Here is a 12,650-nt window from a genome sequence, read left to right as displayed (position 1 = left end):
GAGCCGGCCCTGTTTTCAATAGTTTGGGAGCTGTCTAGTGGCCCTTACTGTCTTGTGTGTTGCAGAAGCCACTAGAATGCTAGGCGAGCAGCAGTTTATATAGTTAGTAAACAGTTATTTGGACCCTACTGTGCAAAGAGCAAAAGACATTACAGTCCTGTGACACTGTATAAAAAGAAAGATGGCCACTTTTGCACTAAGGTATAACCGCTGATGTATCATCACTGTTGCACAGTTGTGATAAGTATGCCTTGTAATGGATCATTGGAAAAGTTATGATTTTGTTGAACAATGTTATCCTGTTTATGTGTATATATTATCATTGAATACGAAGTTATGAATCTTTGCTCTGCATTTGAATCTCAGACATGTGTTCCTGAGTAACACTCACAAGACAGATTTACATCCAGACCAGCCAGCCATGTTGATGAGCCATTAAGGAGCACCAACTCTTCCAGTGGGCCCATCCCAAGGATGCCTCAGAAAGCATATGGACAATGGAGGCCCAGTCACTCAGCAGGGCACATAGAACATGTGATCCCCGACTTCATGTTTGAGACAGTAACTTTCCATGCACATGGGCTGAAGGTATAAATTGGAAACTGTGACATCACCTTCTTCCCTCTTTGCTCCTCCATATCGCTGGACTATGATTTCTAACAAAGGGAAGCTTTGAACAATGGACTGAGGACCCCCAATCTTTTGAGTGATCCAGAGAGGCTTCCTACATGCTGGCAGATTTAATATCACTGCTATTATCTTGATCTACAAACTCTGAAATCAACTGTAATGTAGAAGATTCATTTTAACCTTTTCATAACTCTCTTCTTTTTTATATTAACAAACTCTTTGTTTACGAAAGGATTGACTATCAGCGTCGTTTCGGGGTAAGATCTGAAGTATATTTTGATCTGGGGTGTGTCTGGTTCTTTAGAACTGGAAGAACCTAATATACACCTCTACCCTGATATAACATGACCCGATATAACACGAATTCGTATATAATGCGGTAAAGCAGTGCTCCGGGGGGGCAGGGCTGCGCACTCCAGCGGATCAAAGCAAGTTCGATATAACGCGGTTTCACCTATAACGCGGTAAGATTTTTTGGCTCCCGAGGACAGCGTTATATCGAGGTAGAGGTGTATGTGATTTCTGGTTTTATTAATCATTTATCACAGAAGTCTGGTTTGTCTGGGCTGTACATGAGGGGTGAGAGGGCCTGAAGGGGACTGTCTGTGGCTCCATAATAATTAGTACAGTATTTTGGAAGCACACATTTGTTACTGGCTTGGTGAAATCTTATGATAGAGTACACCATCTGTCTGGAATATATGCCCTGTATTCTGGCCGTCTGACCTGAGATTGGCACTTTTAGCTGTGTCCCATACCAGGCAGCATGACAAGTCCACCAGACTGTATTTCATGGATAGGCTGACTGGACAGGATTCAGAGGCTGTCACAGATGTTGACAATATATGTCAATAACTGTTCAAGTACCCTCCTCACAGAATCTTACAGTGTGAGAGCAGATCAATGAAACAAACAATGCACCCTTACAGGAACATACAGTAAAGCTTCACTGCAGTTTGAAGGAGGTAATGGTCTGACATTCAGAAGAATGATCCTCACAAATCCAGCTCCATTTTAATACCTAAAATGAGAATCAGCATGTTCCCTATGCATACTGATGAGTCATCGTTTGGGTTACAGGCTGCCAGAATCCTTGCACATCCTCAGTTCAAGGTCAGAGAAGATACAGCGTACACAGTAAATACTTCTGTTATACAATCCTTGTCTAGCCTCCAGCTAAAAACTCTACTGGGAGTGGGGTGAGGAATGTACCTGTAAAAGGGGAACAGGTTCACATGAGGGAAAAATGCTTCTAAGAGTGTGGCTCAATTCACCTCCTATTAAAGTTCATAATAATGCTTTCACTGACTTCAGTGTCCTTGTATCCCACATTCATTTGTGACAGTTTTTATATTTGCTTTGGACAGGTGACTTTCTGAGAGTATTATTCATTAGCTAAATTAACTATTCCAAGTGGCATCTTTAGTGAGAATTCCCATTGGCAGCTGTGAGTTCTTTTTCTCTTACAACTACATTGTTTGTTTGACATCACAGGACAAAAACAAACAAGACAGAGAGAGAATGCACCAGGATAGAATTGAATATAGCATGTGAAAAATAAAGTTTAAAATAAAAATCCTCACAGTAAAGCCTAATGAAGATTTCCAAATATAGGTCTCCTCAGCAGAACACAAAGTAGATTAAGAAAAAAAGAGTGCAACAATGGTATATATTGTACATTATAATCATAGATATTAATGTTGATTGTGTTACCATTCCTGCATGTTAAAGTGGAGGTTATCCACATCTATTGTTCACACACAGAACAGCTATTCAGTAGTAGTCAACAGCATTGTGAAGTGTCTAGAATATTAGGTAGGCTGAGTGTGTTTATTAACACTTTAATATCATGGTGAGTGTGCAGCCGCGGTTTGTATAATCCTGCTATCTTCAAAAATAGTCAACTATATCTTGCAGAAACAATGGCAGTTTGTTTACATTCTTGGTTAATTACCACATTCAACTGCATAGCAACCAAATTAATGACTGGAATTTATAAAGTCTAACAATGCAACCAAGTTGAAGATCTGCCAATAACCTTCCAGTAAATCTAAAGAAGAATCCCACTATCTCAGGTTCTATTTTAGCAGGGGAAAATCTCACTTTTAAATGACTCATTTGTATAATATCTTAACCACAAATGTACTTTCCAATCAATACTGTTTGAAATTAACAAGCTTTAATACCAGGATTCTTTAACCCTCTTTACCCCTGAGTATGTATTTTAATTATTTAACAAGTAGTTACTTCCCGTTTTAATGGGCATTCCAAAGGATGAAAATTTACAGGAGCCTAATTTGTCTGACCTGGTGCAGTTGATCTTATGAAACTTCTTTAAGCAATCAAGCTCTAGTTTTATTGTTGCTCATTCTAATTCCCCAAAGTCAGGTATCACGCCAAGTTAGGAGCAGTTGAAGAACTTGTTAACATTACAGACTGAAGTCTTGAATGAAAAGAGAAGGGTGTAATGGGAGGAAAAGCACAAATAAAATGTAATGTAACTCTGTTTATCATACAGTATACTGCCAAAACAAATTTATCAAAAATAACATGTTGGATCCAATTTTCAGTTGGCCTCCCATCTCAGCTGAGCTCTCAACTATCTGCATGGAATGTGTAAATTCACAATGGGAATGTTGGTATACACAAATATGAGTTATACACAGGCAGAATATGAAGGCTGGCTGAAAAGTTGGTTTGCTGAGGACTTCTGAGGTCAAGAAAAAGAAACAAAGTATTTAAAACCATTTCTTCAACCCAATTTCTACTGAATTTCTCTCAGGTTAACCTCTCCTCTTTAGTACATGGAGGTCAAAGCTACTGCATGAAAGTAGATTCTTTCTTGTTTCACACAAGCATCTATTCTGAGATGGATATTCAAAACAATGTAAATTATTAGCAAATATTATAAATTGAAAAAATATTAATTGGCTTTTTTAATTGTTTTTACTGGTATTCATTTTCAAGAGTTATAAAATGTAATGATCTCTGTAACTAAAGACTGTAGGTTTTACAACTTACGTGAGTTTATTCATAGCTATAAAATCCATTTGTAATCTGATTTTTCAGAGGTATGACATCAGTGGAGATGTGAGTGCTCAATACCTTTTGAAAATAGGCACAAGTTGTCTCATACGGGATACCCAACAACTGGGGCACCCAAAATCATAGGCCACTTTAGAACATTTTGGCCTTTGTGGCTTGCACTTTTTGGCAAAGTTGGAGTAGATGGGTTGAGGATAGTGAAGAGGCTGATCCACTAGCTATTACTGCAACTGACTTAGTTGGTGTCTTGGGTTGTTGTGACAATGACAACTATGTTCAAAGAGGTTTACTACACCATTTTTTTTATTCATTGTCGATAATTAAACAATAGTTTGGCAGATATATTTTCCCCATGTCTGTAAGTATTACACAACTTTAAGTTAAAATATCTTTTAAATATGTTATGTGCCCAATTTGTGTTGCTTCATCAGCTTGTTCATCATAATGCAGATCAACTGTTTTGGTATATGCTTCCAAATCCTTTGTAGAACATGACTATTTATCTTAGGATATGACTTGATTCTGCAGAATCATAAGGTACACCTCTACCCTGATATAACGCGACCCGATATAACACGAATTCGGATATAACGCGGTAAAGCAGTGCTCCAGGGGGGTGGGGCTGCGCGCTCCGGCGGATCAAAGCAAGTTCGATATAACGTGGCTTCACCTATAACGTGGTAAGATTTTTTGGCTCCCGAGGACAGCGTTATATCGGGGTAAAGGTGTACTTCTAAGGTGCCTCATTGCTTAGCTACCAAGGTATGTCTACACTGTGGAACCCATGCCAGTTTAGCTATGCTGGCATAGCCCCCTTGTGCAGTTGTAGCCTACACCAACAGAAGGAGCTTTTTTCAACAGTGTAGGAACACCACTTCTATGAATGACATTAGCTGTGTTAACAGAAGCACTCTTCCATTGGCATAATTGCATCTACATTGGGGTATTTGTCAGCATAACCACTTTCGTCAGGGTATGGTGTTTTTCATAACCCTGACTGATGTAGCTATGCTAATATAACTTTTAGGTATGAACAAGCCAGAGTCTGACTGCTCTACTTGGTGTCCATATTTATGTTTTTGAATCCAGCACACTCCACTAAAATGTTGTTGAATATTTTATCTTAGTACTCTGTACTCATGCATGACTAAAGATCTCATATGGAAATTTCCTAATACTTGCGTATTACATTAGTAGCAAGTGATGTCGCCACATCCAATAGAGTGGAAAGTACTAGTGCACTGTAAAATTAGATTTTTTTTTAAATCAATACTATGCTGATTCCATATAAGATCTAGTAGAAGAACAAATGAAGAATAGGATTTTGGATATGAAATTTAACATACCCTAACATATTCACAGGGATATCTATACTGCACACTAAGCCCGGATCTGTGGGTCTTTGCAAGCTTGGTTGCCCACACTACATTGTAAACCTGGATTTACAGTTGTAGGACCCAGAGCTCACAGCCATGCTAACATGTCCAGACTACACTCTGAAGACCTGACTCAGGTTTGTGGTTTATGCTCCATGCACACTGCAAAATAATAGGGCTTGGACCTAAGTCACAGTTGGACTTGTGCTCTGACCCATCTCCTTAGCAGGATACTAGGATCTCAGTCCTGATTGCTTGCTGACCTGAGTCAGACTGTATGTGAATAGAAAGGGGGTTTGGGCTGAATCGTGAGTCAGAGCTCTGGCTTGATGTGCAGTGCAGACCTACCCTAAATGAGAGTGCTTCTGATGCAGGTAAATTGTCAGTGTACTTAGTATTATACCATTAATCCTGGTGTTTGGTTTTAGTATACTGTTTATGTGACTCTGGTGCAAATCTGCTTCACTGAAATGCTAAGCCAAAGTTTACAGAAGGAGTATAAAATGAGATGCCATTATCTTCAAGTCTTGCTCTAACTGGCCTGCAAGTGCAACCATCTGCAAAGAACAAGTCTCTAATAAAGGCGTTTGTGATGCACACAAATAAGATAGATTAAAACATTTGCCTGAATGGATTCTAATTTCTATTCCCAGGGTAGATCACAAACTGCTTGATCTGATTTTAGTGCAAAGCAATCTACAGCTAGTGATGAGTCATCCAACCAAACCACCATGTAGCTGTCATATAATATTGGCCAACTTATCTGGACATCCAATTTTTTTTTCTGGAACCATCAAAGACCAGAACAACTGACCTGTTAACATCAGGTTTACAAATACCACATATGAGTCTCCATTTTGTTCCCTATTGCAATTGTCAAGCAAAGATCCTGAGACACTGCTATGCTGTGATTGAAAACCACATTGTAACATGGGAATAAGGGGGCTGTACTAGGTTCCAGGAATTGGCTAAAAAGCACTCTTGACTATATTTTTGTCTGCACCTGCAGTAAAGAGATGCTTTTATAAAAATTACTATCATTTGGGGTCTCTTTCACTTCTGGATGGGACACTGGGAATATGTAAGTTGTTGTGCTTCTTTCTTGTCCTAGCGATAATAGAGTAATTGAGTCAGTATATCAGCCACATGTATAGATTTCAACAGAATTTTTACTTTTTTTCACTGGTGCCATGGCTTGTAAACCTCTTCACAAGTAAGAGGGATGTTGCAATTATTCTTCATCCTTTCACAGGGGAACTCAGTTTTCTGTCATAATAGATTTATGATTAAGAGTAGCAAAACATTTAAACTTTTGAGATGGAACTTTATCATTAGAATGCAATTTACGTTGATCCCACCTATGCAGTGGTGCAATTTTCATCTTTGATAGACCAAACACATTTTTATTTGCTTCAAAGGACTTGTTTCTCATTGAAGTTTGTCTCTTTTTCAGTTCCCCCAAATACTTTTCATATACCTGCATTCAGTTTGAATTCACTTTGAAATTCTGTATAGACCTGCATCTTTTCTACAGATTTTTGGTCATCCAGGACAGATATGTATGTTTGATCTAGCAAAGGCATCGGATGGCCAAATAGTTTACAACAAGCCAATCTTGGCTCTAGTTTTTCTTGAAGCCAAGGTTCTCAACTGCTGATGGGTATATATGTTCATGAAGTTATAATTCTCAGGTCCCCTTCATCTGTTTTTTCTTTCCAAAAAGAGGTCTTGGACTCTGGCCAACCTCAGTGAATTGGCCCTTTCCTACTAACTGGGGCTGTAAGGTCAATAATGAAACATGCAAGTTCTTGACCTATTAAAGCAATTCTAAATTGAGATCTGCTCATCTCTTGTTGAACAAACTGTGTTCAGTATTCCAAATAGCAATAGTTACACAATATTTGAGTCTTTGATTTTGTTTCTTTGATTCATTGACCACATATTTTGTGTTCCCTCCACTCCCACTACAACGGTTGAATTAAACAAGGATGGGACTCTTTCTTATAGGCCTTTTGTTGATCTCTGTCTAGCTGCAGCCAGCTGGGCTGTCCCTAAATAGAAAAAATGGGCTATCCAGAGGTGATGCCTGTTTCTTGCACTATCCTCTAGATGACATTCAACAAAACTTGAAGAGGGTCACCTAGTTGTAACATCTGTGACTATTACCATGTGCAAGCAACTAATTGTAACTACTAGAGAAGGCTGTTCAATTCCTAAAGGATTGGTATAAAAGTACTGGAAATGTCAAGCTTTGGATAAAATTTTAATTTAAAATCAGATTTTCAGAGGGGAAAGGAAAACCAAAACATGTAATTGTTTTCTTACCAGAAAATTTAGGGGATTGTGATGAGCTTTAGAGTTAGTCAAAACATTTCAACAATTAACAGCACGCTGCTGTTTACATCCAAAGAGACTACCTTTTCAGGCAATGTAATTGTGGCCATTTTTCTTTAATACAGCCTAGAAAAAATATATTAAATATTAAAAAAAAGAGGCAAAGTAAATTCAACAAAATATCCAATTCAAAGTCTTTGATTATCTGCTTTTACCCACAGGTCTGTGGAAAGCACAACACTCACTAGGCAGCGTGGTGACTCCCAGGTACATAAGAACGGCCATACTGGGTCAGACCAAAGGTCCATCAAGCCCAGCATCCTGTCCTCTGACAGTGTCCAATGGCAGGTGCCCCAAAGGGAATGAACAGACAGGTTATCATCAAGTGATCCATGCCCTGTCACCCAATCCCACTTCTGGCAAACAGAGGCTAGGGACACCATTCCTGCCCATCCTGGCTAATAGCCATTGATGGACCTCTCTTCCATGAATCTATCTAGTTCCCTTTTGAACCCTGTTATAGTATTGGCCTTCACAACACCCTCTGGCAAGGAGTTCCAGAGGTTCACAGTGCATTGCATGAAAAAATACTTTTTTGTGTTTGTTTTAAACCTGTTACCTATTAATTTCATTTGGTGGCCCCTTGTTCTTGTATTATGAGAAGTCGTAAATAACACTTCCTTATTTACTTTCTCTATGCCACTCATGATTTTATAGACCTCTATCATATCCCCTCTTAGTTGCCTCTTTTCCAAGCTGAAAAGTCCCAGTCTTATTAATCTATCCTCATATGGAAGCTGTTCTATACCCCTAATCATTTTTGTTGCCCTTTTCTGAACCTTTTCCAATTCCAATATATCATTTTTCAGATGGGGCAACCACATCTGCACGCAGTATTCAAAGTGTGGGCATACCATGAATTTATATAGAGGCAATATATTTTCTGTCTTATTATCTATCCCTTTCTTGATGATTCCCAACATTCTGTTTGGTACTCCTTATTGGGTTAAAATAAGGTTAATAGATGCACACAATCCTTCCCATTAGCCCTGGGAAATTTTTCTTTGAGCCTTCTGTGGTGGAAATGGGGTTCTGGGGGCAGTTGTGGCCACAAAAGTCCCTTTAGAGCCACACTGCAGTGGTGGGGACAAAATGGTTCCAGAAGTGGTGCAAAGACTGCAGATGGCTATGGCCTCCTGGGATCTCCATGTTTATAGGTGGACTCAGGGTTCATATTTTTTAAAGGGGGTAAGGTGGGGCAAACCTTGGCCCCTCCCACCCACTGATGGAACAATACAGGAGAAACTCCAAAAGGAGAACCTCCCATTAGTATTCCTCCCCTTAGCCACCCCCGATGGATTTTATCATTGGAAGGTAAATCCAGCCTTTTGACGTTAATATAAATCAAAATAACTACATGTAGCCACAACCTACCTGGGAGACACTGTAAGTAACAGACTTTAGTCTGGGAATTTGCCACACTGGAATAGGACTGTTGTTTTTGCTAAATCATTGGCAATAAAATGACAGAAGAGATCTCTCTAACTGTATAGGCATATATCAGGATGGCTTTTCAGGCAGGGAAATAAGGCTATGTCTTCACTACCCGCCGATCCGGCGGGTAGCAATCGGTCTATCGGGGATCGACTTACCGTGTCTAGTGAAGACGCGGTAAAATCGATCCCTGATCGCTCTGCCGTCGACTCCGGAAATCCACCTCGGCAAGAGGCGGCAGCGGAGTCGGCGGCAGCGCGGCAGCGGTCGACTTTCCCGCGTCCTCACCGCCAGGTAAGCCGACCTAAAATACGCAACTTCAGCTACGGTATTCACGTAGCTGAAGTTGCGTATCTTAGGTCGGACCCCGGCTGTAGTGTAGACCCAGCCTAAGATTCTGTCTACACTGCAAAAAAAAATGGCAGCAAATCTCTGAGACTAGGTTAACCAACTCAGGCTTGTGCTATGGGGCTAAAAATAGCAGTGTAAATGGTGCTGCTTGGGCTCTGAGACCCATCTCCCTTGCTGGGTTTCAGAACCCGAGATCCAGCCCAAGCAAAATGTTTCTATGCTGCTATTTATAGCCCCACAATGTGAGCCTGAGGCAGTTGACCTGGGCTCTGAGACTCGCAGCCAAGGGTCTTTTTTTGCAGTGTAGACAGACCCTAAGACTCCAGGTCACAATTAAGTAACCCATCTCTGTATGCATGGAAAAGACTTTTGTGCAATCAGTGGTCCACTTGAGGAACTGATACGGGAAAATATACAATCAGATAATGCACATTTATCTAAGGCCATTTACCAACAGCGATAAACTGCAGGGTAAATGGATGGAAAAGATGATTTACTGTTTCAGAGCAGCTCAAGAAACAAGCTAAGAATTACCAGAAAAAGGTAGGAAAAATACAGAAGAAATTGTCATCCCCCCCTCCCTCTTTTCTCCACCAACCTGCCAAATATCTTTCCAAACCTGATTCTAATTTTGCTGATTCTTCACAAATTCTGAACAGGTATTTCATGTCTGCAGTGTATACATTGCATCAAAACGGTGTGCACTAGCATTAACTGAATGTAAACCTTTACACAACAAAGGTAACTATTTACATTAAAGCTGCTGTTACTGTTTTGCTTAATCCCATCATAATAATCGGCACCTAATATAGTCAAAGCACAGTATATTAACTAATGAATCGTCATACTCTCCCTGTGAGATGAGTAAGTATTATAATCTCTGTTTTACAGATGAGGAATCCAAAACAGATATCAAGAGCCAGATTCTGATCTCACATGGTTTTTAAACTGAGATCAGTGAACTTACTCCTGAATTACACCTGCATAACTGAAATCAGAATCTGGCCCTAATTGACTTGCACCAGGCTACACAGTGAATCAATGGCAAAACCAGGATTAGAATTCTGACTCCCACTCCTGGCGCTCATCCTCTCTCTCTGATATGCAAAGCGATCTTAGTGTCACCATTAAAAGGTTAATCCTAACTAGCAAAATGTCTAAATACAGCATCAGCACTCCCCTGGCAACCTCCACCTCATAATGACTACTGAAGCCTGACAGTGAAATAATTGGCGATGAAATACACCTTGCAAGGGAATAAACATATTCTTCAGATTTTATAGGCACCTGACAAGTTGCAATAAACAAAAGTGCTAACGTATGATGTTCTATGTTGTATTATAATTAAATGAAGCACAAATAGCTGTCTCGGCTGCAAGCTTAATTCATCAAAACATTAGCTGCAATTGTTGAGAGCTTTTTGCCTTTTCGGGGTGTGTGTAGAATGTAATCTTCCTATTGCAAGTCTGTGGTTTAGTAGCCTGCTTTTCCTCTGCATGCAAGGAATTATTTCCTCCTTGTGCACCTGTACTCTGAACAAGGCAAAGAGGGGGCAGAGTCAGCAGAAAAAAAAAGTATGCCCTGCAGGTTTAGCTTGTACTTTTGACATTTACACAGGATTCTGCTCTAGTATTTATTCCAATATTAAAAGAAAAAAAAAACCTTGGAAAATCCCCAGCACTGCTTGACACATATACATACTGCTGAAAGATAAAATTCTCAAACCCATGCATATCAGAGGACAACAGTCTGAAATAAATGTTTGAAATATTTTAATAAGGTATTGATTTTTTTAAAATTTAACTTACAACAGAAGAGAGAAGGGAAAAGTGCATTATCCAAGGGGCAGCCTTCCTTCTGTGTTGAGTTGGGCAGTGTCATGAACCTTCAAGGTTTCTTACCCAATGTTTCCTCTAGTGGTGTCATTATATCATGCATAGTTAAGTGTTATGCAGCAGAAAGTATCCAATATGTTCTTCCATTAGGTGGCTCACATTTGCTTTCCCTGTTCTCCTTGAATTGTTGCAATGTGGCTTCAAACTTTTTGTCACAATATAAGGGCATCGATCATCCCCGGGGTCAGATTCTATATATGAGCAAAAAGTTGGCAATGGCCGTTCTTCTGGAATGTACCAGGTCTTTAGAATGAAGTAGCAGAGCAATTCTAAGCTCTACACTGCAACCATGTATTGTTTCCCAGTGCTCAGTGGGCTGGATCACAAATCAAATACAAATTAATGATTTATGCCAATCAACATCAGGCTTATGGTACCCTGTGCTGCCATTGTTGCTTCCGTGTACACGTATCAGATTTTCATGTCCAACAATATGTTCACCCAACTCTGCCTCATTCTATAAATGAGTAATGAAGGCACTTCTATTTTTGAATCTGGCAGCCCTGATTCACACTGACTCCTGTGTACAAGTTGCATGGGAAAATCGAGGAGTGGCTGTGTAACTCATTTTTTTATGAATATTGTGCTATCTGTGCAATGCATAACTGGCTTATTCAGTTGTACAAAAAAGTCATTTATTTATGCAGAGGCAAAGCACCTAGTTGATTAAGTGCTGCCCCAAATCTATTACCGTGAATTATATTTAAATTCATAGCAGTTTTTCCCCCTCTTCAAGGTAACATGATTGACTCTATGAATATATAAAAGAAAGACATAAAAGCAGCTTAGTCAGCAATTAAGGGGGAAAAAACTATCTGCTAGCCTTACTCTTTTTAGGCATTTCTATGCACTTCCAGCTTGTTACAAGTGATAAAAACTCATTAAGCTAAATTTTGTTTCATTTTGAGAGCAGTATAAATCTTTTCCCATTATACTATATTTCTATAGGGAAGGCAGGTATATAAAAAAGTTATTTCCTGATTCCTTATAATGCATTTCTCTAGATATCTCAGACCTCAATCAACAGTTCTTAACCCAGCTCTACATGGCCTTATTGAAACTTACAGCTTCTAGATGATTGGATGTTACCGCAACACACAGACTCCCCATAAATGCACCGTAAGTACAATATATGCATCTTCAATATAAAGCTGAGCTATGAGGCAACACTGACTTTCAAAGCTCCTGCAGTTTCATTAGTCATAAACATCCTCCTTTTACCCTAGATCAGGGGCGGGCAAACATTTTGGCCTGATGGCCACACTGGGTTTCTGAAATTGTATGGAGGGCCGGTTAAGGGAGGCTGTGCCTCCTCAGTCAGGCATGGCCCGGCCTCAGCCCCCTATCCGACCCCCTCCTGCTTCTCGCCCCCTGATGGCCCCCTGGGACTCCTGTCCCATCCAACCCCCCCTGTTCCCTGTCCCCTGACAGCCCCCAGAACCCCCGCCTCTGTCTGCCCCCTGCCACCCTATCCAACCCCTCCTCTCCTTCCTAACTGCCCCCCCCCCCCGGGACCCCTGCCCCA

This window comes from Terrapene carolina, unplaced genomic scaffold, assembly GCF_002925995.2.
Source record: "Terrapene carolina triunguis isolate 2854851 unplaced genomic scaffold, T_m_triunguis-2.0 Scaffold42, whole genome shotgun sequence".
Taxonomy (NCBI): domain Eukaryota; kingdom Metazoa; phylum Chordata; order Testudines; family Emydidae; genus Terrapene; species Terrapene triunguis.
The sequence above is the reverse complement of the archived record's forward strand: the minus strand, read 5'-3'. Positions refer to the sequence as shown.